General features: G+C 42.9%; 1 pseudogene; it reads right to left on the minus strand.

The window, feature by feature from the left end:
• Positions 1–9,157: 9,157 nt before the first annotated feature.
• Positions 9,158–9,255, minus strand: LOC114626192 (annotated as a pseudogene).
• Positions 9,256–9,524: the final 269 nt, after the last annotated feature.

Consider the following 9,524-nt stretch of genomic DNA (forward strand, 5'->3'; position numbering starts at 1 on the left):
CTCTCACTGAAGCCAGACCAGGCAGTCCCCTGCTGTATATGTGTTGAGGGCCTCAGACTAACTAGTGTATGATGCTTGGTTGGTGGCTCAGTGAAGGAGATCCAGTGACCGGCCCAAATTGAGATCCATCTCAAGGGAAGGCTCCAAGGCCTGACACTATTACTGATGCTATGATGTGCTTACAGACAGGAGCTTAGCATGGCTGTCCTCCAAGAGGCCCAACAAGCAGCTGACTGAAAAAGATGCAGATTCTTACACCCACCAATGGACTGAAGTCAGGGACCCCTGTGGTTGAATTAGGGAAAGGATTGAAGAAGCTGAGGAGAATGACCCCATAGGAAGACCAGCAGTATCCTAGTTTCTTGCAATAAACCTTAGCTCCTTTTTCCTGGGTGGAGAGGGTATGTGCTAGGGACCAAAAATGGCTTGTACAAAAGCAAGCGCTGTGCACTCAGGAGCTACACCCACAGGACTGAAGCAACTGGGTGGGCGTTTATTAGACGAAGAGTCTCACTTTAGAGCCTGTGTTGACTTCCAGCTTTCAATCCTGCCTCAGCTTCCTGAGTGCTGCAGTCAGGTGTGTATCACCATCCCTGGCCCCAGAGCAAAAAAAGCTTTTGTTTGCTTGTTACTTACATTGAGATATGGGCTCAATCTGTAGCCTTGACTACAGACTAAAGCTCACTGTACAGACCAGGCTGGTCTTGAACTCCGAGATCTGTCTGCCTCTACCTCCTGGAGCACTGAGATTTAAAGACATGGCCACCATACCCAGCTTATTATTTATTTATTTTATGCATGCTTTGCCTGCATGTATGTATGCATGTGCAATGCATGCTTGCCTGGTGCCTGCAAATCCCAGAAAAGGCATCAGATACTATGGAACTGGTGTTACCAACAGTTGTGAGCCTCCATGTGGGTGCTGGGAGTACAACTCTGGATGTCTGGAAGCAGTCTGTCCTCTTAACCACTGAGCCATCTCTCCAACCCTGCAACAGTTTTGTTTGTTTTTTAACTATATAAAAGAACTGTGGGGCTAGAAAGATGGATCAGCAGTTGAGGGTATTGACTGCTCTTCCAGAGGACCCAGGTTCAAGTCCCAGCACCCACATAGCAGCTTGCAACTGTCTGTAACTCCAAGATCTAACACCTTCACACAGACATGCATGCAGGCAAAAAACCAATTCACATAAAATGGAAATAAATAATTTAAAAAAATAAAGGGCTGGTGAAATGGCTCAGTGGTTAAGAGCATTGGCTGCTCTTCTGGAGGTCATGAATTCAAAGCCCAGCAACCACATGGTGGCTCACAACCACCCGTAGTGAAATCTGATGCCCTCTTATGGGGTGTCTGAAGACAGCAACAGTGTACTTACATATAAATAATAATGACAACAAAAATAATAATAAAGGCTGGAGCAAGCGGGCCCAGAGCAAGAGAGAATGGAAGGGAAAATAAAAATAAAAATGAATAAATTAATTAATTAAAACCGCTTTGTACCACATAACTGTGAAAGGCGCAAGATGAATCAGATGCCTATTAATGAGCTTTGCCCTGGTTCCTCCCAAAGGCTGACGATAGCAAACCTCCCATCCACAGGCTCGCTCAGGACACCTTGGATGAACGCTCCCTTTAAGAACATGAATAAAGCACTGTCAGCCATTTTACAACCCTTGACATTCAGCCATTCAGAAATAAATTTGGTCAGTGGGATCTGCTTGGGAGCTCACAGGCTGACAGGATTTGGGGCATACTGTTGGATTAGGCTCTGTGCCCAGCCGGTGAGTCTCCGGGGAGAGATTTGGATATAGGTAGAAGGTTTGCAGCTGTGCCATATCCATGTCATTAAAACTACTTTACATCCATGGCAGGATTGATGGAACCGTAGCATCCAGGGCCTGTTTCAGCCTCTGAAAACCATCTCAAAACCTCTAGACTAATTCCTGCCCCTCTGCAAGGTCTTATGCCTATTGTTCTACCCAATATAAAAGTTCTACCCAGCCGGGCAGTGGTGGCACAGGCCTTTAATCCCAGCACTTGGGAGGCAGAGGCAGGCAGATTTCTGAGTTAGAAGCCAGCCTGGTCTACAGAGTTCCAGGACAGCCAGGGCTACACAGAGAAACCCTGTCTCAGGGAAAACAAAAAACAAAAAACAAACAAACAAACAAACAAAAAGTTCTACTCAATTCAAAGTATTGTTATCAAAGGAAAAAAGCCTAACCTGCCTGGGTAGTTCATTTGTCTCTGTCAGTGGCAAAATGCTGGCCACTTTGCACCCAGTTTGTATACGTCCGGATTTCCAGAAGCCCAAACTTAACAATCCTCAATGTGACCTTTCCAAATGGCACAAACAAAGCACTTCAAAAATATTACATTTTTAGCTATACTCTTAAAATATATTATCTTTATGTGTATGTGCCTGCTGTCTCTATGTTCACTGTGTTTCTGCAGATGTCTGTGACTGTGTCCAGGGAAACCAGGAAAGCTCACTGGATACTCAATCTATGAAAACAAAACAAAAAACAAAAAAAAAACCCACAGTACTGAAATACACAAACAACAACAACAAAAAAATGCTCAGTTTGCTCATAAGAATAACCAGAGCTGGAGAGGTGGCTCAGCAGTTCAGAGTACTAACTGGCTGTTCTGAAGAACCCAAGTTTAATTTCCAGTGCCCGTATGTGGTTCATACCTCCAGTTCTAAAAGATTTGACACCCTCTTCTAACCTCCATGGACACCTAGGATCAAACGAGCAAGACAGACATACATGCAAAACATCCGTACACATAAAGTATTTTTAAGAGCCGAATAAAAGCTATAGTGATGTACACTCTATAGCCTATCAGGATGCCAGGAACAAGCCTTGATTGAGAAGCACCTTCTATGTGCCCAGGGGTATTCTTCTTGCACCCGCAGAAACCCAGCCTGAGTTTATTTTTTCCTTTTTTTTTTTTAAATTTTGTTTATCAGTGTTTCATGTGTCTGTATGAGTTTGTCACATACCCTGGAACTGGAGTTACAGTTATAAGCTGTACCATGTGGATGCTGGGAATCGAACCCAAGTCCTCTGAAAGAGCAAGGTTAAGGGACTCTTAACCATTGAGCCATCTCTCCAGTCCCTGTTGATTTTTCTTAAGGGATCTCACTGTGTATGTAGCTCTGGCTGGTGTAGACCTGGCCCTCACATAGACCCCATCATCTCTGACTCCTGAGTGCTGGGATTAAAACCCCATGCCAAACAATTGGGGGAGGAAGTAGCTTCAATTGTATGAGGTTTATACTTATTTTGTTTTATTTTGAGACAGGGACTTTTCTCATAGCTGTGAGAAAAGTACGTCACCAAACCAATTCAAGAGGGACGACTTGTTTTGGTCCAGTCTTTGAGGGTATCCAGTCCTTTATGGTCTAGAATATTTGCTGTCTAAGGCAGCTAAGGAGGTAGAGGAGAAGTGGGGGCGGGGAGGGGAGAGGAGGCAGTGGCAGTGGCCTCGGCTCCTCAAAGCTTTGAACAAGGAAGCAGAGAGAAGACTGGAAGCAGAGCCCAGGAAGCGTAGAGTGGACGAGAGGAAGGGACCTACCTGCTCTAGCCCTCAAAGGTTGGCCCCCAGTGGCCTACATCTGCCAGCTAGGCTACATGTCTCAAAGGCTCCAAATCTCCAAAAATAGTGCCATCACCGGGGGATCAAGGGTTCAAACATGAACCTGTGGGTGGTTCAGATTCAGTAACAGGAGAGAGTGTGCTCGTTATGAGACTCCCAGCATCCTGCCCTGCCCTGATGAAAGCTGTAGTTACCACTGCAGCTTAAATGGATATTCTGAAGCCCTGTGTTCATCTTTGTCAAAACTCTACCATTATATGCTCCTCAAGAACAGAGAGTACACGAGTCTCCAGGACAGAAGAGGGACAGTTTCAACTGTTTTTCACCAAGAGGACTCATCTACAGACCAACACATGGAGTGTTTCAGTTGACTTCCGAATGCTTCATTGTTTCAACATTTAGCACACATGGTTTAAAAAAAAATTTTTAAGGTTTGTTTTCATTTTATTTTTAAATGTCAGTATGTAGGGTATGTACAAGTGAGTGTGGGTGGCTTCGGAGGCCAGAGGTGTCAGATGCCCTAGAGATGAAGTTACAGGCAGTTGTGAACTATCTGATGTGGATGCTGGGAACTGAACTCAGGTTCTGCAAGGGCAGAAGATGCTCTTAAACAGTGAGCCGCCACTCCAGCTCCTAGAGGATGATTTAAGGCATGAAGCATAGTGCTTTGAGTGCCTTACATTCCTCTTCGTGGATTTTATTTATTCGTTTCTCAAGGCTTTAGCATCTACCACATACCTCCCCTCTTATTGCTTTTTAAGCGATGCTTTGTTGTTTTTGTTGGGTTTGGTGGTGGTGGTGACCGTGGTGTGGTGTGAGTGTGGTTTGATCATGCCATGACACACGCTATGCATCAGCGATCTGAGACGTCTGTCCTCTCCTCCCTCTTTGAGGTCTGAGGATTGAACTGTCTCTTGTACAGAAAGGCCACTGAGCTACCCCACCAGGGCATAGCCCTGATTTTAAACGGGTGTTTTTGTTTGGTTTTGTTTTTCTGAGACAGAGCCAAGTATCTGGCTAGCCTTGAGTTAAAGCTCAATGTTAGCCAGAGCTAACCTTGAACTCCTGATCCTCCTGCTTCTACCACCCAAAGTGCAGATTACAAGCACTACTGCACTCAGTTTTAAGTTTGATGTCATTCTTTCTTTATTGCATTGCATTGATAAGAGTATGCGAGGATGTCTATGTAAGAGAGAAAGATAAATAGTGTGAAAATCAGAGGATAGTCTACAGAAGTCCATTCTCTACCTCTGTCGTGTGGGTCCCTGGAATTGAAGGAAGGTCACCAGGCTTAGCAGTAAGGCCCCTTTATCAGCTGAGCATCTCAATGGACCAGATGCCATTCCCTTTTGAGTTATACACAGTCAATACGAATCTTTAGAAGTAAAATAACTCTGTGGATTTTAAAATGCATGTACATTCTATATATAACTACAACCACACTGAAAAGGTCCCATTTGGAATCATTAGTCTGATGATATCAGACTAATTCCAACACTTGGGACGTTGAGGAAGGATGATTTTTGTGCATTCAAGGCCAGCCTGGGACACATAGCAAGTTCGAGGCCAACTAAGGGCTAGGAACGTAACTTGTGGTAGAATGCTTGTTTAGTCTTTATCGTAAAAGCCCTGATTTCAACCTTGAGCATCATAAAAAGTGCCCCCCCACCTCTCCTGCTCTCCCCAGTGTCATGTCTGCAGTCTTACAAACTCCCACGATAGGGTAAGCATTCCATTATGGTAATGTAATTCTTTTTTAATTTTTAAAATTATGTGTATATCTGGATGTGGAAAGGGTATATGTATGTGAGTGCAGGTATCTGCAGAGTCCAGAAGGGGGTATTGAAGTACATGAAGCTGAAGTCACAGGCAGTTCGGAGCTGTTCAGTGTGGGTGTTGGGAACTGTATTGGGTCCTCTTTAAGAGCAGCACAAACTCTTAACCATCGAGCCATCACTTGACCCTTTCTGGGTTTTTGTTTGTTTGTGTTTTTGCTTTTATTTTTGTTTTAAAGATTTATTTATGTAACTACACTGTTGCTCTCTTCAGACACACCAGAAGAAGGCATCAGATCCCATTACAGATGGTTGTGAGCCACCATGTCGTTGCTGGGAATTGAACGCAGGGCCTATGGAAGAGCACTGTGCTCTTGACTGCTGAGCCATCTCTCCAGCCCGCCCCTTCTGTTTTGTAAGAATGGCCAAATATAATGTATTGAAAAATGTAGTACAAAGCTGTTCACACGTATAAGCAAAAACTTTAGTCTCCTTGTTTCTAACACATAGGTACATTCATATGTAAAAGTATCTTTTATTTGCCAGATATAATTGTTGTCTTAGAAGCTTACTGCTGAATAAGCTCATCCTTTCTAGTTCTTTCTGAAATCCGGCTAGCTAGTTCAACTCAGCTGTTCTGGCTCAAAACTCCTCTACAAGCTGACTGACTCAGTCTGGCTTCTCTCAGCTTCTCACTAAATTGTTCTGCTTGGCCTCAAACTAACTCAAGCAATTTGTTCTAGTCTTCTGGCTGGTTCTTATTCTCTGACTTGTTTTGTCTTCACCGATGTCTAGCTTGTTCTGTATGCAGCCTGTCTCTGTAAAACTGCTACCGCTGCCTCCTTCTCCTCCTCCTCCTCCTGCTCTTTCTCCTCCTTTTCCTCTTCCTCCTTCCTCCTCTCTCTGTCTCTCTCTCTGTCTCTCTCTCTGTGTCTCTCTCTCTCTCTCTCCCTCTCTGTCTCTCTCTCACACACATACACAGTGCACCCACACAATCATACATATATATATATATATACATATATATATATATATATACACACATATACACTTACACACACATAAACATGCACCCATGCGATCATGCACCCAGTACACATATACATACACACACAAATGCACACACAAAAATCATCTAGATGCTATAGGGCTCATGCCAATAATCCCAGCACTCTGAAGCAGAAGGAATCCAGCTTCACATCATGTTTTTTAGGCAAGGCTGGGGTTACAATGTAAGACTGTATCCAAAGTAAAAGGCAAAATTTTTCTGACAGAACCATTAAGTTTTATCTCTTGTTGTGTTATATTAAAACACTAACTATACAGAATAAAGATAATGTATCGAGGGCTGGAGAGATAGCTCAGAGGTTAAGAGCACTGACTCCTCTTCCAGAGGTCCTGAGTTCAATTCCCAGCAATCACATGGTGGCTCACAACCATCTGTAATGAGATCTGGTGTTCTCTTCTGGCCTGCAGGCATATATATATAGGCGGAATGCTGTATATATAATAAATAAATAAATCTTGAAAAAAAAAGATAGTGTATTGAAAGCAGCAAGACAGAGACAGCAATTCACATATAAAGATGGGCTCTCCCAACAGCAGATTTGTCAACTGGAGTTTTAAAGCCAAGAAAGCTTGGAATGGTATATTCCCAATTCTAGAAGGTAACAGCTGCCGACTCAGACTGCTCACCCCAGCAAAGCTATTTGTCACAACCAAAGGAATAAAGTAGAAATTTCTGTTTTCTTTGGAGACTTGGTTGTGACATGTGATGTTTATCTGGAGAGACTGTCTTATGAGAAGATGTTTAGCTGAAGCAGATGTGTGAGGGATATTTTGCTGAAGCAGACACAAGACAAGATGTTTTACTGAGAACAGACACATGGTGTTTTTCTGGAAGCTGCCTGAGAAAAGGGCATATGATGTCTGTAGGAGCGGATGCTTGAGAGAAGACATGGTGTTTGGTGGCATTGGTTCGCCTTGCCGCTGTTTGTGGTTCTTCGGCTGCTTGGCCTTTGCTGACTGACACTTGTCTTCCCTGATGATGCTGTGGCATTAGTTCACCTTGCCTTCTTCGCTGATCATCACTTGTCATGACTTTGTAGAGAGAAATGCATCAAAGAACTTCTCCTGATGTTCCGATGGCTTCTTGTCACTTGCTCGGAACCTCAAGGTTCCTTCTAGATCAAGCTGCCATTACTGACTCGTGAATGGTGTTTGTGAGTGGATCCAGATACCACTGCTGATTCGTGTGACCTGAGCTGCTAATATGATAATAAAGATTGGAATCGTCCCAAAGAACTGTTTCTAAACAAGTCCACATCCCCCTTTGCCCTATTAACCTTTCCTTCCCACTGCTTCTGGTGGGTGGTGGGCTAGAAGGGAGGCTAAAGCATTTAAAAACCCTTATTAAAGTAGGTTGTGAAAAACCAAAGCCTACAGAGGAAAGATTAAAAACTTTTCATTATAAAAATTGATTCTTAGCTGGGCAGTAGTGGCACACACCTTTAATCCCAGCACTTGGGAGGCAGAGGCAGGTGGATTTCTGAGTTCGAGGCCAGCATGGTCTACAGAGTGAGTTCCAGGACAGCCAGGGCTACACAGAGAAACCCTGTCTCGAAAAACCAAAAAAAAAAAAAAAAGATTCTTTAATCTTGATCACCACCTAAGACGAACCTTCAAGGAATCATTCAGACTGAAGAGAAAAATAAATCCATCCATGAGGCCACAGGAAAAATGAACCATACTAGAATAATAGTTAAGCAAGAGAGAAAGAGGGGAGGGGTCAAACAGTGCAAAATAAAATATGTTTTTAAAACTGGCAGGAATGAATAAACACCTCTCAATAATATCTCTGAATATTAATGATGTCAGCTCCCTCAGTGGAAAGACACAGAGGGATAGATTAGTTTTTTTTTTAAAGAAAGAAAGAAAGAAAGAAAGAAAGAAAGAAAGAAAGAAAGAAAGAATAAAAGAAAAGCAGGCACCATCTATTTGCTGCCTCTAAGAAAGTACACCTTATCACAAAAAACAGACATTACTGTATGGTAAAAGACTGGGAAAATGTACTCTAAGCAAATGGACCTAGGAAGCAAGCAGGTGTTGCTGTCCTGATATCTATCAAAATAGGCTTCAATCCAGAACCACTGAAGAGCGATAAAGACTACTTAATCCAGGTGACACGAGCGGTCCATCGAGAGGACGTTACAATTCTAAATAGGTATGCTCCAGGCAACGGGGCGCTCAGTTTCACCAGACAAGTACGGCTAGTTGTAAAGTCACATATTAATACCAGCATAGTATATCCAAACCTACTTTCTGGCTAATTTAAACATACATTTTACCCAACATAATATATTTATTAATTATTTGGAAAATTCATACAATGAATTTACCTCAATCACACTGGCTTCCCATTCCTCCCAGGTTCACCCTCTTGTCCTTGTCCTCTCCCCTACATCCCAAAAGAAAAACACACCAGCTCTAATTTGTGTTGCATATATACTGATTGGAACATGGTCAAACTCCCAGTGGCCAGCTCCTTATATATATATATAATATGGAGTTTCCACACACACACACACACCTACTGCCCACCCCAGATCTCATCAACTGTAAGGAGCTACACTTCACCATCTTTATCACAACTTTTAAGAACTCTCTTCTATAGCTCCCTGTTCTGGACGGTTTGTTTTGGGAGAGGGTAGAGGAGAGAGGTTGTCATAGAAACCTTCTATGTTTCTCATTCTCAGTTATGAGTCTGCAGTCATCGATACCAAAAAATACACAGCACTTCATGAATTTTGTAACATCCTTATGTAGGGGCCATGCTAATCTTTGCGTCATCCAATTTTAGTATATTTTCTGCCTAAGAAATATATATATTAGAAAACAGTAGTTTGAATGGAAACTAATGGACAATGCCATTCTCTGAAGACATGGGCTTTGCAATAAAATACTCAGTTCCATGCATAGACCTCCCTAGGAATTACTAGTTAGGGATACCCCAAAGGTCTCCAAAACAACACAGGCTACTGCCATTTCTCTTGGTTGCCCACCATAACTGTCTGTTAAGACCCTGTAGCTGAATACACTACATGCTTTGTCAATGAGACTTGGAGAAATCAGTATGGAACTGACTGAGA

The sequence above is a fragment of the Grammomys surdaster genome, unplaced genomic scaffold (genome assembly GCF_004785775.1).
Source record: "Grammomys surdaster isolate TR1022 unplaced genomic scaffold, NIH_TR_1.0 229, whole genome shotgun sequence".
Classification (NCBI taxonomy): Eukaryota; Metazoa; Chordata; class Mammalia; order Rodentia; family Muridae; genus Grammomys; species Grammomys surdaster.